The following is a 24,466-nucleotide window of genomic DNA, read 5'->3' as shown; positions in this document are numbered from 1 at the left end:
GGGACAGCTGAATGGCTTGAAGATGATTTTATAGGCAGTGATGAGTTTAAGAAAGTTCAGGTAGTTAGGTAGCGCTAGCCATTGCAGAGAGTAGAGGGAGAAACAATGAAGGATGAATTTTAGAATTGGTGGCGAATTTGCAGATTTTATTGAAACAGGATTCCAGTTTTGATTGTAAGCCGAGTTGGAGGTTGGTGAGCAGAGGAGCACCATATATGAGGGAGGGGAGAAGGTAGGAGAACGCTAAGGTCTTTCTGGTAAAGGAAGTAAAGTAACTATTGTGTCTATACAGGAGACCAAGTTTTTGGTGCTTTTTTTTTTTTTTGATAGCTGTTTGAATATGGATGTCAAATTTTAGATGTTCATCAATGATGACACCAAGCAGTTTAGGTTGTGGTACAATTTCAATGGGGGTGTTATTCTGGCTTAGTATAGTAAAGGATGCATTATCAATGGAGGAGGTTCTAGAAGGAGAAAAGATCATTAGTTTTGTTTTGTTTGTGTTTAGGATGAGGTGGTTATTTTGCATCCAAGTTTTTGTTTGAGAGAAAGCTGACTGGGTTTTCAGTACTAGGTCAGAGGGGGAGTCAGCAGAGCAGATGATTGTTGAATCATCTGCATACTGGATTAGAGAGGTATCTGGGATGGAGCGGTGAAAGTTATTGATGAATATGTTGAAGTGTAGGGTGCTGAGGACAGAGTGTTGGGGAACACTGGTAGGGGTGTGAAGGAGGGAGGAGGTTGAGGATTTCCATTTTACAGCTTGTTGTCTTTCAGAGAGGTAGCTAGAGAGCCAGGATATGGCAGAAGGGGAGAGGCTGAGAGAGGAGAGTTGAGATAGGAGTATGGAGTGGGAGACAGTGTCAAAGGCTTTGGATAGGTCTAGGAACAGGGTAGATACGATTTTGCCAGAGTCACAAGCTTGGTTGATGGACTCGAGGAAGGAGAGAAGGGCAGTGATGGTACTGTGGCCATGGAAGAAACCATGTTCTGTGGGGGTAAGGAGATTATTGTGTGTTAGATATGGCATCAGTTGTGAATGAATACATTTTTCCAGGATTTTTGAGAGTAGAGAAAGGATGGCAGTAGGCCTGAAATTGGTGGTGTCAGTGTTTTTACCTCTCTTGTGGAGTGGAATGATCAATGCATGTTTACAAATTGAAGGAACATAGGATTCTTGGTTGGATCTATTTATAAAAATGGAGATTGGAAGGGCTATGCTGTCAGCAGATAATTTGAGGAAGAATGGGGGTAGATTATCTGGTGTGTTGCAGCATGGTTTTAGTTGGAGAAGCAGTTTTTTTATTGTGCTTGTGAGGACAGGGTTGAGGTTAAAGGTGGGGGTTTGATGTGTGTGGTCTGAAGAGTGGGAGGGGGATGGCGGGATGAAGTTGGAGGGGGGGTGCAGGAAGCTGGTGATCAGTTTGGCTATACACTCCACAAAGAAGGTGTTAAATAGAGTGGCTGTTTCAAGGCCGGTGAGGTTAGGGTCGGGGCAAGGGTTGTCTTTGTTGCTGGGATGCAGGAGGGAGGAGATAGTATTCCAGAATTTTCTTCAGTTGGTAGAGTGTTCAGATTGAAGCTTGGAGTAATACGGTTTGCTGTCTCTAATTATAATTTTTTTACGGTGTTGCGGAGTTGTTTGTTTTCTAGTAGGGCATTAGGTAGTTTATAGTTTTGGTATCGTTTCCACCTTTTATCTCTTCAGAGCATGGTTTGATTGATTTCATTTGATAGCCAGGGAGAGGTTTTGGTTTTGACCCATTTGGTTCTAAGAGGAGCTTGACTGTTGAGTAGGTTCAGAAAGGTTTCGTTGAAGTAACTGATGGCATTGTTAAGGGGCAGGGTTTTTAAGAGGGTACAGTGTATTAGTTTTAGACAGACAGAAAACATTTGTGTGTTGAAATTGGAGAGGTGGCAGGTTTGAATGTTGCTTCTGGAATGGAGATGGGTGCTGGTCAGCAAAGGCTGGCAGGTGGTCACTGAGAGGGTTGGGGGGATACCTGTGTTTGAGATAAGGTTAGCATGAGTTACTAAGATCTGTTCAATGATGGTGCCAGAGGCTCCATCTTTGTTTGGCTTGGTAGGAGAGTTTACCAGCTGAGTAAATTTAAAGAGTTTGATTGAGTAGGGATTGAGAGTTGATATTGGTTCAGTTAACATTTACGTCACCTAGGATAAAGGTTTCATTTTTAATGTTAGAGGAGAACCAGGAGAGGATGTCTTCTAGTATTGGGATGTTGTTGTTGCCTGGAGGGATATAGAGGGCAGTTATGCATATATATTTGTTTTTGTTGATTTTAAGGTGGGCTCAGGTTACTTTGGAGTTGGCAAATTTTGGGATGTGATTGGTGAATGGGGTAACTGTATAGGAGGAGGAGTAGATTATGGCTACCTCACCTCTTTTCTTGCTGGGTCTATCATTATGGATCATTTGGTAGCCAGGTGGTAGAATTTTATTGTTTTTTTTGTATGGTTTAAGCCAGGTTTCTGAGATGGCAACTATGTCAGGGTTATTATGGGAAAGCCAGGCATGGAGGATGAGGATTTTATTTCAAAGGCTTTGAGCATTAATTGTGGTGAAGCGAGTGATTTTTGGGGTGCCAAGGTGTGAGGGAGGGGAAGAATTAGTGGATGGGGTGTTGGTGGGGCCTTGGTTGGGATGGATGTCACTGGAAAGAGAGAGGGAGATTTGGTGTAGTAGGTGTGTTCTATAGTCTAAAGTGGATGGAGAATTTAAGTAGTGGTGGAAAGGAGATTTGTTGGGGTGTGGATGGTGGGGAGTGTTGGGTGGGGTTAGGATAGGTAGTATTTTGAGCTTATATAATAGGGTTGTGTTAGAGGAGTAGAGTTAATGAGTTATAGAGGAGAAGGATGGTGTGATAGTGTGTTGGAGATTGGATGTGTAATGTGATGGTGAGGTATGGGAGGGGTTAGGGTGTTGTGTTAGGTAACTGAAGGTGGTTAGTAGTGCTAAGAGTATTGTTAAACGTAGTGGATGAGGTTTGGTATGGGACATAGTGTAGTTGGATTTTGTTACCTTAAGAGTGTACTGTGAGGAGTGGGAGGAGTTTCAGGTGATTGGACCGTAATAGTTGTGGGAGGAGTTAGGGACAGATAAATGTATAGCTTGTGGGGGTGGATGGGAATAGGGGGCAGGGTAGGGGAGCGGAGTGATCCCGGAGGATAAACAGAGCAAGCAGAACTCCCCCCCCCAGCAGAGGTGAGCGCAAAAAGTATCAGTGACTGCAAGTAAGTACAGGTATCTGTTGTTGACAATTTATAACTGTAAAATCCACTGTCTAGGAGAGCAAATACTTATATACTGGCTGGTAGTGCATATTTCCTATCTGTTTCTTTAGGTAGAGGTGCTGCTAGATCCTGGAGGAGCACAGCAAAGTTACTGAGCAGCAAGCACCTAGAATGGGTCAGGATTTGTTACTGGTTAAGGAGGGGATTCATGGAGCTCTGTTGCCACCAACTGTAGAAGCACTGGTGGTGCACGCAGACTTGGAAAGGTAAGGGGGGTAGTCCCTGTGAGTGAGCACACTGTCAAGGGGGTGCTTAATATAGTAATGTTTTACTCGAGCAGATTATGCTTAGACGGAAAACAAAAATCTCACAGGAGCTTACATGCATTTAGAGGCAAAATCACACTTTTTCTCCCTAGGAAAATAGTATAACACAGTGGTCCATCCGGTAATGGCGGTGTCACCTTGGACGGGAGGGAGTTGAGATTGTGCAAGCTGGAATAAGGCAGAGAGAGAGGCTGAGTTATTGTCTGTGTATGTATATTGAAAGAGGAGAGGAAGGAGAGTGTAGAGAGGAGAGCATGGGTGAGTGAGAGAGGTGAGTGGAGCAGCGAGATTGAGAGGGGAGAGAGGAAGTTGGATGAGATAATGCATGCAGTGGGTAGTTCAGGGTTAGAGCAACCTTATAGCAGCATAGAGAATAGCAGAGCAGCAAAACAGTACAACACAAAAATGCCTGAAAGATATTCTTAATATAGAGTTTTACTCTTACATGGTGGAAACCGGCTGGATAGTGATGCAGAAGTTTGACCATAAAACACCAATGTAGAGCAAACGTTCAGTAGTACAGAATAGCAAACCAGATAAATACTATGTCTAGTGATAATATGGTTGTTGTAGGATCAGATACAGTACACCCGCAAATCATATTGCATTGTGAGCAAGTGTTTGCAGTTTGTGCATGATTAACGCTGCGTTAAGAGTTGTGCTATACAACTAGAAACCATTATAGCAGCTAGCGATACACAGATGTAAACTAAGTAAGCAACCTAACATATGATATACAGCATTTCACAGTGCCAAGCAAAAGATAATTGTGCTATACATCTAGAATTCCATTTAAAGCAGTTTGCGATGCCAGTTTTAAGCTAGTTCAGCATCGTAAAATTGTCAAGCAATTATTTACAGTAAGAAGCAGAATCAAGCAAAACAAGCAAAAAAACCCACCTTACTGGCGTGCGGCCTACAGTCTGTCCTGTATTATGTATATTCTTTAAGAATGGCCTCTACATATAGATGTACTGTGAGGCGGGGGGTGGGGCTGGAAAGGTGATAGGTTAAGAGTTGCGCTGGTAATGGGTTGGGAGCAGGGCTTATGGGGACACTGGGAAAGGAGATGATACACCCCACCCCCAGCAGAGGTGAGTGCAAAAAAAGTATCAGTGACTGCAAGTAAGTACAGGTATCTGTTGTTGCCAATTTATACCTGTGTAATCCACTGTCTAGGAGAGCAAATACTTATGTACTGGCTGGTAGCATGTAATTCCTATCTGTTTCTCTAGGTAGAGGTGTTGCCAGATCCTGGAGGAGCACAGCAAAGTTACTGAGCAGCAAGCACCTAGAACAGGTCAGAATTTGTTTGTATATGCAGTTTACGTATTTCCAGGTCAAAGAAGAGAAAATTGAGCATTATTTTATATAGGTACTACTCTTTTCAGTTTTATTACACTAACATCTAATTCAAGGAATTTTCCATAGTTATAGTTAACTTTACATGACTTTTCTTGAGCAAACCCAATGCTAGTTCATCAGATCACTACCGATATCTATTCTGGGGTATTTTGTTCTTCTCTTCTGCTTCTTCTTCTAGAACTTGGGTAGCATGTTGGAATTCATTGCACACAAGTGCCACTCTCCTGTTATTTTCTTTCAACCTGTAAAGCTTATTAATGGAGTCTTTGGGAAGTATTAATAATTAAAAAGAACCATTGTTTACAGAAAAACAGCGTTGCAGTGATTTGTTTGCTAGTTGTAGTCTTTTGACAACATACCTCTCAAATATACAGATGTAAGCAGAATGTCAGGATGTTTGTCTCATAGTTTTGGTCAGTTTCATGCAAACTTGTGGATCTCTGACAAATTTAAACACTGTCACTGAGTTTGGACCTTGATCCCTTAATAAATTATGGCTTTGTCCTGCTTTCATGCTGTAAGGTGTTGACAGGTATGCTTGAGAAATGCTTTATGTATCACATATGGAAAAATGGCATTTCAGGTATGTGCAGTCAAATAGAAACTTCTTAAGAGCAAGTAAACTTGTATTTCATATGAAGATATTAGTTGAAGATGTACGATTGGACAAGTTTCAGCAGTGCTGTATCTAGCCCTGCTGCAGCCATCTCTTGCTGTGTTTCTCTTGTTCAGTCATATATATCTTTCTACATTCTTCAGTTAGTCTGTCCAAGACAACATTGAATCCTTATCTTATCTTAACTTTACGACAAGCCAGTAGAGTTCAGGTTCTTATCACCCTTTCTGTGAAGTAGTGTTCTCTCACATCAAATTAATTTGCACTAATTAGCTGTGGAAAGTTGTATACTTCGGTGGTGGTGCTGCGGTAGCGTTGTTGCCTCACAGTTAGACGTTGCCCGTTCGATTCTCAGTTAGAGCGTCTTCTGTGTGGCAACATGTGTGAATGGGTGTTCCTTTGTTGAAGGTTGTGCGTTAGGCCCGGCAAGCCAGCACGTAAAACTCTACTGTCAATCATTAGCGGACCGGAGTTCTGCTGTGGCGACCCCTAACCGGGAAAAGCCGAAAGACACAAACAAACAAACAAGCTATGGAAAGTTGTATCTCTAGCAACCTGCATACATGCTTAAATAGTTGAAGCTTTTTCTGAAACATTAAACTAAAAAATATAGGCCAAGCAACTACATAGGTTCATAGGTATGTACTAGGAAATCAGTTTGTAGACTTTTTCAAGCCTCAAGAAGGGCAAGACAAGATAAACCAGGAGAGAATTTGAGGTTGCACATCCAATTATCTAGGTTTACAGTGAAGGTGGTAAGGGTGATACTCTCCTAGAAATGTAGTAGAATTTACAGACATGAGGAATACATTGTGATATGATTCGATCATGCCAGTGTGTCTTATTTATCTGCTGATGAAGATTTAGTTCCTTTTGCTGAGTATTTGATATACCATTAGTTCTGTGAAGGAATATGAAATCAAATAAGGTTGGCTCTTTCATGGCATGAAAATCTAGACATAGATCTGCAAGGAGGAGTTTGTAAGGCAGAGTACAGAGAAAGGGCTGCCAGTCTGGCCTGACAATTAAGACTTTTGAGACCACTGATCTTTTTAGTTATGTATTTCTGAGATCTCTCAAGTTGTGTGATATATTTAGTTAAATACATGGCAAAAAGTGTGTTGTATTCAATAATGTGTCTAATAATATATGAGTAAATGGGAATTAAGACTTCTTTGTATCTAGTGGAGGTGCCTTTGGCAATTAGATGGGCCAGAAAAAAGGATTTCTTAAAAGGCTTCCTGAACTACTGTGGAGACATGATGGTCAAATAATATGGAGTTATCAACAAGAGTACATACTTTACAATAGTATCTGATTGGAGGGGTGTATTTCCTATATGTTCCTATATGGTAATTGAATCCGTTAATGATGTGTTAATAATTGTTATTTAACAAGCAAAAACAGCAATGACTGCTGCTGCAAAAAAAAAAAAATATATATATATATATATATATATATATATATATATATATATATATGTTACCACCCAGGACAAATGTATCAGGAAATCACTCCTTCCCTCTTGAGAGGTCAAATTCTGTGGCTTGGTAGGGTTATAGTCTTGTAGCCCTCTGTTTTATACACCATTTAATTACATAATCAGTTCTACTAGATGAAACATTCAAGGCCCCTCTTTTCCTAATACCTACCTTTGCACTATTTAAAACTGCATCATGTTTGTATGCCATTTTGTTGAGAAGCCCCCACTATATGCATGTATGCATACTGGCAGCATCATGCTTTAAAGACAGTCTAGACTGTCTGCTCCCTTCAGCTGTAAATTTCCCATTCCAAACAGTTGGCACTGTTTGGATAGTATTGACAGCAACCTTCAAACATTGCTATGTAGTAGGATATGAACTGTTTAGTTTACAATAGTATAAATTATAAATTAACAATTCAGAATCCTAATTTGTATAAAACTTATCTTTATGAATGTGATTCTGCACAGCTGCCACAGAAAAGCTGAGGTAGCTGCATTCCTAAAAAAATGACTTATACTTCGAAGAAGTAAACAAACTGATAATATTTTCATTTCATTTCATTGCTAAGGGACAGTTTTGACCAAGAGGCAATATATGCCATTATCACAACCACATCAAATTAAACTTAAGAGAAACAAACTGCAGCACAATTCAGTTTGTAGGTGGTTACTAAGCTTGCAGTCCCAGACTATTTATGAGTCTAGCCCAAATTCCCAGTTACTCCCAAGCACTGTCTGCTTACCTAACTTGTTCAAGGTCACACAGCAGGTAAACAAGAGATGAAAGAATTGACCCCTTTACTACAGGAACTGCAGCTCACAGGCTTACCCCTTTGTGCCAACTACCTGACATTTATTTTGTTGACTGTGTTAGTCCCACTAGGCTAGTGGCCACTGGCCTCATTTCAGTGGAGACTACTCTCTGGGATCTTTTACATTCACCTGTGCCACGACCAGCAGATATCTGAATGGAACATTAATTCACATTGAACACTAAGTCTTCAGTATAGTTTCTATAACCTGACTCTTTAGGAGTGTAAAATGATGTGTACACCACTGAATGTAACATGAAATTCTACTATGATGAAGAAATCTGTAATACTTACTTTGGCACTATCAAAAATAAAATATGTGTTTATGAACTAGAATAACATTATAAGAGCTTGATCTGGTGACCTGGAGGGGAAACCCATGACTATCTGACTACAGTCTTGGTGGCCTAAATTCAGTTAGAGGCTTGGGCATTTGACAGCAGAGAGGGAGGACAGGCATGCTTACCCTTAGTGGAGTGTGATGGCACATATGTTCACTTGTCAGAGCCCTGGTGGTGGCTGATGCTTGAAATGATCATCAGGCCAGGAGAGGTCGTGAAAACCAGGGGGTAGGGCTACCCTGGTGTCCAGGGTGGGTACATCTTCAAGATACAGTTCATTCCCCACCCTGAAAGCAAAAGATATAACCGTGCTGGGAGTGGTGGGCCCAGAAAAAGTGAGGTGAGCAGCATGATGACACTGCAGGTACAACTCCCTGGGTACTGCTTCCCCATTTCTTTCCCACCAAGTTGGTGGTCCCCTTCCCTCACCAACAGTCCCTGCAAAACTGGGAGGCTATGTAAGAGTTGGGACTTGGAACAGTTAGAGAAGTGTCAGGCAGCCAAGGGGTTGATTGAAAAAAATATAAGAATGGCATTATAATGCAGCTAAACATATCACATAAATATAACATTCAGACATAAAAATGTACATTTGTAGCTAGCATCCTTGATGCATTGCCTTACATTAGTAATACTATATAATTTGTGTAAGAAATGAAAGACAAAGAAATTCAAGTGACTATGCCTTATTTATCTGCATTTATTTAACTGACCGCTTTTATTAATACTTTGTTGTGTTGCAAACACAGTACTGTACTTGCTTACTCTACAGAAAGCATGCTCTTTTCAAACAGTTATTAATTATGCAGTTACATACTAGCAATATTCCATGTCCCAGTGTGTGTTAATCTGGAATTTACTCATGCCTGGTCTGCATAATCCATTGAGTTTGCTTTTAGTGAACAATTCTCATATTGAGTGAATAATTCATAGTGTAAACTATACTTATAATGCATCAGCAATTGCTTAAATAAGATGTGAATTAGACTCAGTATTTCAGGTTCAAACAAAGCCCTACTTCAACTGATACAAGAGCTGAAGATATCCTGATTTCCAGTCCAAAATAATATGTACACTCTGAAATGTATATCTGTATTGCCATAGTTGGCACCCCCTGCCATGATTATTAATATTATGCTATCTATGCTTTTTTTTACTTCACTTTTATTTCTTTACATTTTGTATGTTATCATTGCCAAGTTTAAACCTATGTAGAGTGATGTTTATGTTTACATCATTTGAAGTTACATTTTTTTGCAGAAAGTTTTTATTGTTTTTTTTTTTTTTTATTTAAACTTTATAACTTTAGTTGTGTTTTCAGAGTGGGAAGGTTTGTGAAATTAATATGTGCTCATTTACAGTTTATAAAAGCCTAGAGTATATTTGTATGGCTTCTAGCCATTGTGTGCTTGGTAAAATAATGTGGTAGCATCACCAAGCATTCTTTCCTGCAGTTTGTGTCTACTAAGATTTACAGCCTTTTTTTCTTTTCTTCTTTTTTCCCTTCTGTAGTTTACTTCTGCGTGAATTTACAGCTGGAACAACTGTATAGACTTATAATAGTTGATGTAAATATTTTACTGTATACACTTGTCTTGTAATTATGTTTGTTGTTTCATGAGAAATTTAACTGTTGTTTTTCTGAGAACTGTTTGAAATTCACTTGTTAATATAAATGTGGAGCTTTTATCCCTGGGCATTCCCAGAAATTGGGCTCTGCCCAGTCGGACTTTCCTGGTCAACAAAGATAAATAAATAAAAATAAGTACTTTTTTTAGTTTCATGTGAAGATTAATACGTGACTGTTAAGAGATATGTAGTTTGCAAGGATAATGAGAACCTAAGTACTTTATTTTTTTTGGAAGAAGAAATATCATAATGAATTAAATGCTAAGAATCAGTTCTACAAGAGAAGATTGGGGATACTATTTTGCTTGTTAATGTATGGGACAAATCTTCTATAGAAACATGTGGCCTTGATGAAGGGTCATGGGGTTTGTTAAAATGATCGTTAAACTATCAGTCATACACAGTCTTGTGGGAAAGTGAACCTTCTAAGAACAAAGGACTTGCGCTGCACTACTTTAGTTTTTAGCACAAGCAGTAGTTTTCCTATGGATCCTTACTGGGGAAAAGATAAACTTGGTGACAGAGTTATTGAGTATGAGCTTTGTGTGGGTATGCAGTTATTAATTAGTTCACATTTGATTTGCTCCCCACTTAAACAGTGTCCACTAAAACTGTTTATTTGCATGGGTAATTATTACCATGATATGACATATAATCAGAGGAAGTAATATAAAAGCCACTTTCTGGAAACTGATAATGGAATGGAATGTAAGCATTGGACCAGCAATTGAGCAACATACCATTTGATACTTGTAACATCATATTCACGGTCAGTATTCTATATTTACCATTTTTTTTTGTTTTTTTTTTAACCAAAGCTGTTAATCATAAACAAGGAAGTACTTTGATGCACTTGTGTTCAACATTCAAATATGCAAACACTGACAAACAAATACTTTTCTTTAAATACTAATTCAGAGACAGTAATAGCTGAAGAGACTTCCACTGAGTGCAAGATATAGCAATCTTGGACAATGTACATAAACAGCCCAGGTGTGGGAGGGATGTCCCAATAGCAGGAGTACAATGGGGATGACGCCTCTGTCAAAAATTCTTTTATAGCATAGCAGCATATTTCACATTTTGCTGCTTTGTTTCAAAGTTGCACATTCATGTTTGCACTTCTAAGAGCGAAACATGAATGTGTTAAACTTTAGTCGTGCTTATTTTTAACCAAATCAGATTCCTAGAATATTTTACTGGATTTATTGTCTGTGCATGCAGTGGTGCCACAAACAGGAGATCAGTGCAAACAAATGACAAACACAAGGCCTTTTCTTTAATACTTAATGCAGAGCAAATAGCTTAAAGTTTGGTTTGCTGATACTAGTTACATATGCTGGTTTTAATTTTTTCCTATATTGCAGTAATCCCTGAATCCACTTCTAATGTTTGTAGTAAAACTGCAAAAAAAAAAATGGGCAGTCCAAGTGACATTATTTCCTTTGTACATACAGACTGCATACCTTGGAAATGATTACTGTATTTTACATTATCAGTTAAAAATCCACCTTGTCATATTGTTTTGTTTTACTTTAACAACAACTATGTGAAGAGACAATATCTGATCCAGACTCTCCATTAGACAAGGGTGATGTTCATGCAAGCTTCCACATCAATAGCAATGCCCTATACAGTGGTGAGAGATCTGGGCACACAGGTTGACAGCAACATTTACTTTGATCACCATGTCTGCACAGTGGTAAGAAGGGCAATTTATATTGCTCATCTCATAAGTAAGGGCATTGCCTCCAGAAAAAAAGAGGTTATAACCCCCCTGTACTCTTCCTTCATCATGCCAATAATAGAGTACAATGCTCCCTTTGGTATGTTCCTTTCCAAACACCTGCATTAATTGGAGAGATCACAAAGGATGTTCTTCGTGTTTCACACCTGTAGTCATCACACTTGGGTTATCTGCCTGCAGGTAGCCCTCAGTCGGCTCGAATACCAGAGACTTAGTATTTCTGCGTCAGATGCTGTTGCTTCTTTCTTGAAGTTAGGTCATCAGGGGTATAAAAACAGGCAGCCGACACCATTACATCATTCTTTCTTGCCGAGGAGGAGCAAGAAACAGAAGCAGTTCGCAAGTGCCGGTTGGCCGCTACCTGAATTTTTTTGTTTTCAAGCTGAATAATGCTAGTCTTCTAAAGCTAAGTACCCCATTGGGGATCCTTTTTTCTTGCTCTAACCGATGTCAGAAAACATTAACAATTGTCTTGCCTGTGGAAAGCAAATACCTCACAGAGATTTTCATTCTTACTGTATCATCTGTTTAGGCCCAGACCATGACGTCCCTCGCTGTCGGTTTTGTGCCTTGTTTAACACCCGAACCATTCGTTGTTGGGCTCTCTTTGTCGCAAAATTCTTTCACTCTCAATCTCCGTATTCTGAAATGGCTTCGGTAAGCCATCTGACTACAGATCTTCCGAAAAAACGTAAGGATAAAGACAGAGACAGGCCACATAGGTCCAAAACTGTCGACGACACTTCGGTTAAGCTAGTCATCAGTCCGCCGGTACTCAGTGAGGCGCCTTTGCAGCCCCTGATGCCCGCTTCAGTGGATTTGCAGGCCTCTGCTGAGACCCATTCAGAGTCTGGTATGCCATGAGATGCTTCTTCAATTATGTAACGGCCGTCTCTACCTTGGATGGGTCCAGAGCCGCTGTTCAGGTACCGGCTTCTGAGGCAGTTTTTCGCCCTACTGATGTTCGAAACAAACCGATGACTTCATTTTTAACCAAAGATACCAAGTTTCTTAGGCCCAGAGTACGCACTACGCCTAGAAAACCGATGACCAAAGCGCATGCTCAGGCACCCATGCCACAAAAACAAATGCTTAGAATGGCTGAAGACCTTGCCTTCCCCTGCAAAGAGACAAAGAATCCAATCCCCTTCAGGTTCCACAGACCAGGAGTCCGATGACTCTGACCTTTCTGATTATGAAGACATGCCCTTATCTGCCTATGAGGATTCAGATGCAGAGGAATCTATTCCCTCTTCCTCCCCTCGAGAGGATTTTTCTTTTGGTGAAACCGTGCATACTTTAAGAGAGCATTTCCATTGGGAATGCCAAGACTATCCTCAGTCCAAAAAGAGACTCAGAGAATGTTTAAAGTTGCCTCAGCACAGGCCTTTAGCTATACCCCTTGTCCTGGATGTTGTAGATGATGTTTTCATGGAATCCAGTCTTACTCCAGATACTTTACCTCCTGCCCCTAGGAAACCAGACAGGTATTACAGAGTACGTGATACTCACAAGTTTCTTTTCAAAAATCCTACTGCTGACCCAGAGGCCACTTCCCAGGGCCCTAAAGGTATTAAGGCTACTACAGCCAAAAATCCCACCCCTTCAGATAGGGATTCCAGAGCTTTGGACAGATGGGGTAAGAAGGTATATACCTCTGCAACTCTTGATATCAGGGCATTGAATTGCCAGTTTCACATGCTGAAATACCAGCAACACATTATGGAACTTATTAAACAAAAAGTGGTAACATTTCCACATTGTGCAGAAAATAAAGAATTGGAGGAGCTTATGCACTCTGCAAACCAAGTTAGTAAGCATACCTTGCAATGTGGCTTTGATGCCCTAGCAGCATCTTACAGGGCAGCAGTCACTGGCTCTGTACTGTGAAGACATGCTTGGCTGAAGGAGCAGACTTTGCCAGATTATATCAAATATAAATTACTAGAAGCTCCTTTGAATAAGGACTGTTTGTTTGGCACCAAAGTAGAAGAGGTTCTTAAAAAGTTGGAAGAAAAAGCTAAATCTATGCAGACTGTTAAAGAATTCCTACAAGTACAACCCCCTAGATTCAGTAGACATTGCCCTTCAAAACACTGCTCCTTTCCAGACCCCTACAGGTCTTCCCAAACAAGACCCAGGAGAAACAGACCACCCAGACTACAGTCTCAGGGTATGCAGCGATCTAAGCAATGGAGTGCCCCCACCCCTAAAGTAGGGAGTGGTAAATCACCTCCTTATGGAAAAAACTCACAATGACTTCTTCACTTTATTTCCCAGCCCTGCCCAATTGCTTGTGCCCCTAGGAGGAAAACCTGCCCTTCATGCAAAAAACTGGATGTTCATCACTCAGGACCGATGGGTCCTCAACATTGTATCCCAGGCGTACAAATTTTATTTCCATTCACTGCCAACCCCAAGCGGATTTTCAGATCTTCCTCCAAACCAGTGGGTAGAGGCTCACCGCCAAGTACTTTCCCTGCTCAATATCAGAGCTATTCAGCCTTTTCCAGTAGAACAGAGGGGTCAAGGATTCTACTACAGACTCTTCCTGGTACACAGGAAAGAGGGCTGTTGGCGCCTAATCCTGGCTCTTTCAATTCTCAACACCTTCCTGGTGGTACCAAAAGTCAAGATGCTTAACCTGCAACAGCTTTTCCCTATGTTAGCCAAGGACACCTGGTTAGTCACCCTAGACTTAAAAGAAGTCTATCTGCACATCCCCCTAAGGGAGTCATGCAGGATGTATCTACGTTTCAGGGCAGGGTCTATGCATTATCAGTTCTCTGCACTTCCATTTGGCTTTTCTACTGCACCCAGGGTATTCACAAGATGCCTGGCTCCAGCCATTGCATACTGCAGGCAGAGAAATATCCAAATTTACCCATACTTGGATGACTGCCTGATTCAGGCAGACAGTCAGGAATTGCTGCTTCAGCACCTGGCATTTGTAAAAAGCCTTCTCACTTCACTGGGGTGCACCATCAACGAAAATAAATCACAACCGGTACCCAGTCAAAAGATTGTATTCCTGGGAGCAAGCTTGGACACAACTTGGCATTAAACAGGTCTATCTGACAGACTACTTCAAACAAATGGCCACCAGAACCCAGTTATTTGCAAGAAAAATACTGAAAGCCGTAGGGTTCATGGCCTCATGTATACTGCTAATTCCATATGCAAGACTGCATATGAGGAAACTTCAGTGGTACTTAAAAAGTCTTTGGTGCCAACATTCTTAGGACTTGGAAACAGCCATTCCTATCATACCTTGTCTAAGGACAGAGTTCCTTTGGGGGGCAGAAGCATGCAACCACAGCAAAGGACTGCCTTTTACTCAACCCCACGCTGCGCAGACCCTGACCACAAACGCATCAGAATATGCATGCGGGGCTCACATGGTTGGCAAATGTATTCAGGGCCACTGGAGCCCAAGTCAAATTCATCTGCACATCAACCAAAAAGAGATGCTAGCTGTACAGAATGCCCTGACAGATTTCAGATACCTACTCTTGCCAGGACAGCTGCTGATAAAAACAGACAACACCACAGTTATGTGGTACATCAACAAGCAGGGGGGAACCCATTCATACCCACTCTTCAGGTTAGCCATGGTCCTGTGGAACACAGGCTTGGACATCCAAGTCCATCTACAAGCTCAATTCCTGCCAGGCAAACAAAACTCACTGGCAGACGACTTAAGCAGAAATCTCCTAGACCCACAGGAATGGAAATTGGAGCCCAGCACCTTCAACCTTCTGACTCAGAAATGAGGGACCCCAGAGGTGGATCTCTTTGCCTCCCCCTACAACCACCAGCTAAGCAAATTCTGCACCAGGAACCCTCACAACAGGGCCTGGAAAGTGGATGCCCTATCCTTTCTATGGGAAATCCTCTCAATTTATGCATTTTCCCCTCTGCCCCTTCTCTCAAGAGTATTACTCAAGATTAAACAAGACAGGCCAAGGACAATTCTGATTGCCCCAGACTGGCCATGCCAGCATTGGTACCCACTCCTACGCAGCTTGACAACGGTGCCAGACCCCAACACTGCTTTCTCAGCAGGAGGGACATATTTTGCATCCACAATTGCAAACCCTAAATCTTGCACCCTGGCTTATTCCTTAAATACTACACCAGCAACCCAAAGCAAACAGGTACTGGACATCATCCTTGAAGCCAGAAAGCCCAGTACAAGGAAATCCTATGCTGAAAAGTGAAAAAGGTATTGTTCTTGGATTCACTCTAAAGGAAAGGACACAGTTCTGCCCTCCTTACCTCTAATCCTGGATTACCTAGCAGAACTACTCCACAGAGGCCTATCCTTCTCCTCCATTAAGATCCATGCCTCTGCCATCTCTGCTCATTACAATACTGAGCCACCTCTATTCTCTCACCTTCTCGTCAGACAGTTCCTAAGAGGGGCAGACAACTTAAGGCCACCAAGGAGAGACCCGCCTCTGCTTGGGACCTTAACTTTGTACTGGAAAAGCTCATGCTTCCCCTTTTTGAACCTGCTGCTTCAGCAGAGATACAATTCCTCTCTTGGAATACAGCCTTGCTTCTAGCCATCACTTCAGCTAGAAGAGTGTCTGGGTTGCAAGCATTGATGGCTGTGGAACCCTTCATTATTTTCCGTGCTGACAGGGTTTCCCTCAGGACTAACCCTTCCTTTATGCTTAAAGTGGTGTCCAGTGTGGCTCTCAACCAATCCATCCATTTGCCAACCTTCTTCCCTAATCCTCACAATAAAGGGGAAAGGATGCTGCACTCTTTGGATGTGCACAGATTCTACCTTGATAGGACTAAACCTTTGAGAAAATCTGACCAGTTGCTAGTCAGCTTTGGAACAGGGGCAGAGGGCAGGACCATTTCAAAACAAACCATTTCCAAATGGATAGCACAATGCACCATGGAAAACCAACCCCTCCGGGGGTCAGAACACATTCCACTAGGGCTACATCTCCCTCTACAGCTTTTCTCAGGGGAGTCCCTAACAGGAACATCCTAAAAGCTTCTACCTGGAGTTCTGCACACACCTTCAACAAGCATTACCACCTGCCTATATTTTCCAAGTCCAGGGCAGGTTTTGCTACAGCAGTCTTGCAAAGCCTACTAGCCAGCCCTAACTGTTCTTGACTGCCTCCACCGTACCTCAGCTTTGGGAATCAACACAAGTGTGATGACTGCTACAGTGAAACATGAAGAACATAGTACAGTTGTGTACACTTACCATAAATGTAGATTTTCGAGTGTATTCACCAGATCAAAAGAGGTCATTGTGCCCCTCTACGCATCACTCATCAGACCCATCATAGAGTACAACACCCAATTTGGTATGTACCTTACAAGACACCTGCAACAGCTGGAAAGACCACAGAAGTACCTCACCAAGAGGATCACTGGCCTCAAACAAATGCCCTATGCAGCTCGACTGAAGAAATTCCAGCTGTACTCGGTTGCATACCACCTACTCAGAGGTGATCTCTGCCTGACATACAAGGCCATGTCCAACCCAGAATTGATGGATATGCTCCACCTAAAGAAAACCATATCCCCTCGAGCCACACACTCTAGGGATCTAAACCTCACCACAACAATAAATAGGATGTGCCAGAGGGATAGATTCCTGTCCTAGAGACTTCCCATGCTCTGGAACAAGATTCCAATCTACATTAGGCAGAGCTCCTCACTAACACTCTTCAAGAGAAACCTTGACGAGTGGATGGGAAACAGGAAGTTTACCCCGGGGATCACTTCAGTGGCTCTGCTGAGGGAACTAAGCTAAGGGGGCAGCGAAAGCCAACACATTCCGGCTAGGCTTATAAATGCCTTTGGGCAGATAGCCTAGTATCTACCTATGAACCTATGAATAATGCCTGAGAGACTCCTCCTTATATGTTAAAAACAGCTCTTATTGCACAAACTTATCATTAAGCATAGATGGTTAATACTGATGTTTCCTGTGGCAAGGGTGCTGGATTTGATGCCCCCCCTCCCCCAAGTCTTACTTATTTTTTGTATTACATCCCTAGGGTCTAGTGATGCTGCAGGGGACTAATAGCCTCTGTGGGAAGTAGGAGAGTACCAGGTTGGAGTCCATTTTAGTGGTCATAAGGCACACAAGTTATAGTATCCTTGGTGTTTAACGGGTTCATGCTTCACATTGTTTTTTGTTTTCTGTTGTTAATTAAGTGCTTTTAAAGCATGTTATATAGACTATCCCTGGTAGCTAGTGATCCCCCATCCCATGTTATGTGTAAGTGCTGTTATTGCACTAAATGAAAGTACATACCTCTTAGTGTGTTAGCAAAAGAAATCTGGACAAAGCCAAAGATAATGAGGGGAATAAAGCCCTAAAATAGGGACAGATTGTAAATATTGCTTTTATAAACTTAATAGAATAAAAGGTGTTGCATTAGCATGCATTTTCTGAAGGATATGAAGTCTGATTCTGAAATGCCTATCATTATTTGGTGACTTAAGTCCTCAGTGACTTGCCAGAATACCTCAAATTTTATGAGGAACAGACCAAAAGTGTGAGGCAAAAATCTGGACTGTTGAAAGGTATGTGAAAGTTTAATCCCTGGTAGCTAGTGTTCCCCCATACCAATGTCTTGAGAGTATCCCTTGTGGCTAGTATTCCCCACTAACCCATTGTTGCAGGCTTTCCTCAATATTCTACAGGTAGGAGTATGATAGCCACCCTAAACCCCCCTCCACTTACACACTCCTTCCATACACCCTCCCCTACATGATCAGACTTAGGGACACACTCACCCATTCTCACAAACACACAAACACACCTTTAACATACCATCCTCACTAACCCCTTCTACTGTGGGGCAGACAAACAGACATTCACACATGCTCCCACACATGCAGCTCCTCGTAGACACACATGTATATACCCTTCGACATGACCTGACCACTAAACTCCCCAGCATTTGCCTCTACCACAAGGGATGAACATGGATTTTTGGCCATCTTCATTACAACGAGCAGTCAGGAATGGCTGTGCTAATTTACATAGCTGTGTAGATGCTTTACTGCAGGTAGTTTCAGGGGACAGTGCATGGCTAATTAGCATATGCCTCTCCCCCCAAATGTCTGATTAGCATCTAGCATGGAGAGAGCCCACTTCATGTCTTCATACAAAAGCACTGCTGTAGGCCTGTCTCTGAATACAAAAAGTTACTGTGAGGTAATGTTTCTGAATTCAGGCCTGTGTGTTTTAGAAATTAGCATGCTATGAATGTTAGTGTCAAAATGCATCTAACTTCATGGTCATACCACCACCACCACAGAGAAGCAAAAGTACTCATTTTACTTGGAAAACCTTTTTTATCTCAGATGTTGTATGAACCCAACATTAGAATACTAGACTGGGGTGTCTAGTTTTCAGGGACCTTGTCTGCTGCAAAAAGTCCAGCTACATTACATGTCAGAATTAAAAAACAAAAAAACAAAAATGAATTCAGCTGTTTTGAGAAATTACTTCTGGTGATTTTATTTTTGAGGATTGTGCGTTCTTACATATCACTACCACCGGAGGTGTAAGTATCTCTTTTAAGGGGTGACCCTGGAACCACAGGTCTAGGTAAGTGATTTTCTCGGCAATAGAATAGTCCAAGTAGAAACTGTGAGAAGCAGACTCTGGACAGATCTTGCTGCTCCATGCCAAATCTGTTTAGTCTCTCTTTTTCTGTAGTATAGATTAATGCATCCCACTTAATGATTAGGTGTTAAGTGTTATTGTGCATTTATATTTGTGGTTCTGGGATATCCTTTGTTATCACTGTGAATCCAGATACTTGTCTAACTATGTTTTGTTGTATTTCATTTATATACTTTAATGACTACATAAATAATATTAATGGGTTTTATCTATTTTAGAACATACTCTGTACCACCATTTTGATCTGATGAGTTTATTGAATTATTTTTTTTTCTTAATGGAGCTGTATGCTCAGTGTACAATGACAAATGCAGTGAATGACCACAGATATTTTTATTTATCTGCTTATTAGTGCTGCATTTCAAGTAATATCTGAACTAGAGTAACTTTCATCCCTGACAAATGGTACAGCCCCTTTATTTATTTATCTGTTTATCTGTTTATCTATTTATCTATCTATTAATTTATCTAATTTATTTTTGTGGTTTGAACTGAGTTGCTTTTCCTGCAAACATTGCATGCTGAAAGATTTATTACAAAGGAGGCGACACAGTATTCCAAGATGCATATATCCAGTGTGACACATTATGAAATTATCTTTATCGGCAGGCAGAAGAAAACCATTGACTTGACACTCAAAAAAGCAAATCAAACTGGTAGGACACACACACACACACACACACACACACACACACACACACACACACACACACACACACACACACATTTATATATAAATGTGTGTGTGTGTGTGTGTGTGTGTATATATATATATATATATATATATATATATATATATATATATATGTGTGGGTCTACCTTCCTTTATCAAAATTACGCTTACTCGAAATTCAGAATTCCGAGACAGCTTCTTCGAAAGACACTTTATTTGAAACCTTATATCATCAAAATTTTACTTAGGGTAAAGAACTACTTGGCCACCATAGAGACCTTTGCCCTTTTCCCCAGTGTAGTGCGATCTCGGAGTTGGTATATTTAGTTTGGGGGGGTGGGGAACACAGGGGGGGAGCCCCCCACTTGGGTGGGTTTAAGTGGTTGTTTACCCTATGTAAAATTTCTATGGTCCAAGATTTTGAATAAAGTGTCTTTTGAAGAAGTCATCTTGGGGTTCTGAATTTAGAGTAAGTAAATTTGTTAGGGCGCCGCAGGTAGTAAGTCCGATTGTGATAGTCTGTGGGTTAGTGGGGCGGTTAAGTTAGGGTTAGGGGTGGTTAGGTAAGTAAGTTGAGACAGATAGATAGTCTGTGGGTTAGGGGCGGGTTAGGTGAGTTAGGTAGTTGGTGATAGTCTCAAGGTTAACAGATAGTAAGTGGTTTAGGGTAGTGGTTAGTTGTGTGTGTGTGAGTTAGCTAGTTTGGCGGTAAGAAGTGTTGTGTGTTTGTGTGTGGTGTGTTAAGTGAGTTAGGGATTTGGCGCTGTTTTGTTGATTGTCTACATACACACACATTTTGTTAACCACTACTGACCCGAGTTCACGTAGTGATTCTGGATTTGACACTCTAGACAATGGAAGTAAGTCTGAGCTGAAGGATGCATTCAGTTCTTCCTCAGGGAGATAGTGTGGGGCTGTCTGCTACAGGTCAGCTGCCTAGAATCTAGTCTTAGGAAAGGTTAAAACGCCAACAAGACTGCATGGCTTCTTGAAAATAATTGTAATCCCTTGCAGACAAGCCACACAAACTCCTAGAACATTGCTGACATAGTGTAAAGGAACATTTAGGGCCTGTATAAATGTAAAGCCAAACTCCCTGTTTTGTGAAAGTCACCAGCTAGCAGGCTGAGGACTTACTTCCACTGGTTACCCTATGCTTGTGAGTTTTAAAAAATGGTCCCTTTCCGTCATTAGAGGGTTTGGGGTATATGTGTCAATTTATGGAATGAATGGGTTAATTGGTTGAGTAGGTGCATAATAGGCTAGAGATAAGCAGTAGTCTTCGGCTAAAATACAAATACTTAAAAAAGCAAAGAAGCCAGTATGCAGTCTTGTTACTATGGTAAATGTCTGTCCTCACCGTGGCACTACATAATATCCTTTGTGGCCAGTTCTTAAAACATACTAATGTCGAATCATTTATACAAAGTCCTATCATGAATAATATTTGAACACATTTATTGGGACTGAAAGCCTTAGTTAGATCCAGAAACAAGCATCTGAGATTCAAACTTAAGTGAATTTCTGTTTTGCAAATGTAACAATTATGCCAGGGCTCTCTAAGACTTGAATCTACTGTTGTGAGCTGATGTGAAGCTAAACATTAGAGTACTTCAATATTTTGTGGTCAGAGGAACACCGTAGAAGAATATACGTTGGTTGTATATCCTCTGTCATGAATTGCACTTCAGGAGATACTTGAGGTCAATAAACTTGATATTTACACGTGATTGGTGAGTGTACTGAAAAAGTTACAACAGAAAACTTTATTTGGCAATAACATCAGATTAAAAGTAGCTCGCACGTTTTAAAAGTGTTACGGGATATTAGATTTGACAGTACCCTCGGGAGGGAGAAGCTTCATAGAAATATATGAGAAATAAACAGGGTGAATAGTATATAGCATTTGTGCCCTGCATTGGGTTTTGAGTTCATTGTTTTTTCAGTATATAGCATAATGTTTTAACAAATCTTTCAGTGCAAATGGTAAATGCCAGGGCACCATAAAAGCATAAAGGGCTACACACGCTTTTGGAAAAAGGTTAAATAACAGAAAATGTAGGCATACTTCTACAAGTTACATATATGAATTTTTCAAAATGTATATCATAGCACAGACGAAAATATTGCACTTACTAAATAATAATGTTGTTTTTGTCATAGCTGCATGTAACCTTATTCCACCACTATACACCTCATATTACAGAATTCAGTGTCTTGATGAAGCTGGTGTGATGGCTGGCCATGCCATTGGCAGTGTGGACTTAACTAGTGGCCTGGGTGTCAGAGGTCTGGTTTGTGGGGCAAAAAGACTGAGTGACTTTAGGCTATTTCATCTTTCCCAGAGAGAAGGCATTGGAGAACCTACCACTACAGTGACCCCAGATGAGCTTTTGGCAGGGAGAAGAACAACAGATGAGCAAAAAAAAGGTGACACTGTAGTCATGCATTTCTCACTGTGGAACATGTTCACATGCATGTGTTTGAGTAAATTGCATGCTTATTTCACAAAAGAGGGGTTAGTAAGGTTAAAATGTTCCAAACAGTCTTTCCTTTAACTTTTTGTTTTTAAAAGTGTTTCACTGTCCTCCCAGACTGATCTCAGTAAACCGAAACTTCACCAAATTTCAACTGTTTTATTCATGTGTTATGTATCATAGTGGGATCCTGATCGCTGTCAGTGCACACAAAAATGTCTTACGTGAGCACATCACAGTTGCTGTCAAAAGTGTCATAAAGGCCACAGTCTCCACCAGGAAGCTGTCAAAGTTTCACAAGTTTATAGGTTCATACTTGGCAGGCAGTCTAGGAGACCATTTAAAAGCCCACTCCATTTTTCTGTGTGGCCCAAAGCACTGTCTGATTAAATGACTTGCTCAAACTCACACAGCAGACAAGTGGAAGGTAAGGGAACCAAACCCTTAACTACTGGAAGCAGCTTGATGTTCATCGTGTTTCACTGTTGCAGTCCTAACTAATGGGTTATCCGGCTCCCGGTAGCCCTTGGTCAGCCAGAATACCAAAGGTAAGCAAAAATGACATTGGTTGCCATCGGTTGTAAAGGAAGTCAAGGCATCCGATACAAAAGGAGGAAGCCGACGTCACTTCCTCAGTCTTCCTTGCCACGGAGCCCGAAGCAGAAGCTTTTCATGCACGAGTGCCGGTCGGCAGTTTACCTTTGTTGGTTTCCGACTACAAAAGTTGAAGTCTACTACAGCTAAGTAACCCCGTTGGGGATCTTCTTTTCTTGCCTTAACGAATGTCAGAGAAAGTTAATAATTGCCTTACCTGTGGAAAGCAGATTCCCCATAGAGATTTTCATTCCTATTGCATTTTTTGTTTAGGCCTTGACCACAACGTTCCCAATTGTGATCTCTGTGCCTCCTTTAATCCGCGTACTGTCAGTCGTTGGGCTAAGATTTTGGCTAGACATTTTGGAGTTTGGCCTAAATTGGTTGGTATGGTGACTGCCGGTTTTCAAGCTTTGGATATTCCGAAGAAACGTAAGGATAAGGACCGTGACATGTCCTCAGATGATGTTAAGTTGATCGTCAGTCAGGCGGTAGCCAGTGAGACGCCTTTGCAGTCCCTGCAGTCCACAGATGTACAACCGCAGGCCTTGATTGAGTCCGAGTCCCTTAAGCCTTGGCCTCCATTTTGCCTTCCGACCTGTCGCCGGTTGCCTCTTCTGCTGGAGCCGGAACTGCTAAGCTGACTCCTGTGTCCGAGGCCTCTGTTTTGCGTTCTGACAACAAACTTCTTCCTTCAACTTCGGCTGCAGCTCCGGTGGTTGCCAGGCCTCCCGAGTCCTTCAGGCTTGCAGGTAAATCTTCCATTCGTAAGCCTGTGAAAAGGCAGGCTCCAGTTTCTTCTCGTTCCCCTCAATCCCAAATGGTTAAAATGGCTAATGATTTGTTGACTCTTATTAGGGGTTCTCAGCCTCCTCCTCGTAAAAGGAGTAGAGATGCTTCTCCTGAGGTTTTGTCCTGTTCAGGTTCTGATTCTACCAGCATTTCTGCTGATGGAGGAATTTTCTCAGGCCTTTTGACCTTTTGAAGATTCAGATGCAGAGGAGTCCATTCCTTCGGCCTCTCCTCCAGAGGATTTCTCTTTTGGTGATACTTTTAATACCCTCATGGAGCATTTTAAATGGGAAAGTCAGGATTATCCCCAGTCTAAGAAACGGATTAGGGAGTTTCTGGATTTACCTCAGCATAAGCCTCTTGCAACTCCCCCTGTGTTGGAAGTTGTTGATGATGTTTTTCTGGAAAATTCTTTGACTCCAAATTTGGTTCCTCCTGCTCCCAGGAAACCTGACAGGTACTACAGAGTCCCTGATTCTCATCTGCTTCTTTTCAGGAACCCATTGGCGGATCCAGAGGTTATTTCTCAGGGCTCTAAAGGAGTTCATAGGTTCATAGGTTCATAGGTTCATACTAGGCTGTCAAGCAGTGACACTGAAGTAATCATCCATTGGTCAAGATTCCTCTTGAACAAGGCCAGAGTCTCTGGGTGATGAATCTGTAGGTTTAAGTCTCCGC

At 41.4% G+C, this 24,466-nt stretch overlaps 1 protein-coding gene across 1 annotated transcript in view; it reads left to right on the top strand.

Annotated features, from left to right (window-relative positions):
- The window catches only part of SLC6A9 (solute carrier family 6 member 9), a 1,267,030-nt gene that overhangs the window by 97,135 nt on the left and 1,145,429 nt on the right, over nucleotides 1-24,466 (top strand). The window lies entirely within an intron of this gene.

This window comes from Protopterus annectens, chromosome 10.part0, assembly GCF_019279795.1.
Source record: "Protopterus annectens isolate FY-2018-M chromosome 10.part0, PAN1.0, whole genome shotgun sequence".
In the NCBI taxonomy this organism is placed as follows: domain Eukaryota; kingdom Metazoa; phylum Chordata; order Ceratodontiformes; family Protopteridae; genus Protopterus; species Protopterus annectens.
This window is presented reverse-complemented; position numbering and strand designations above follow the sequence as displayed.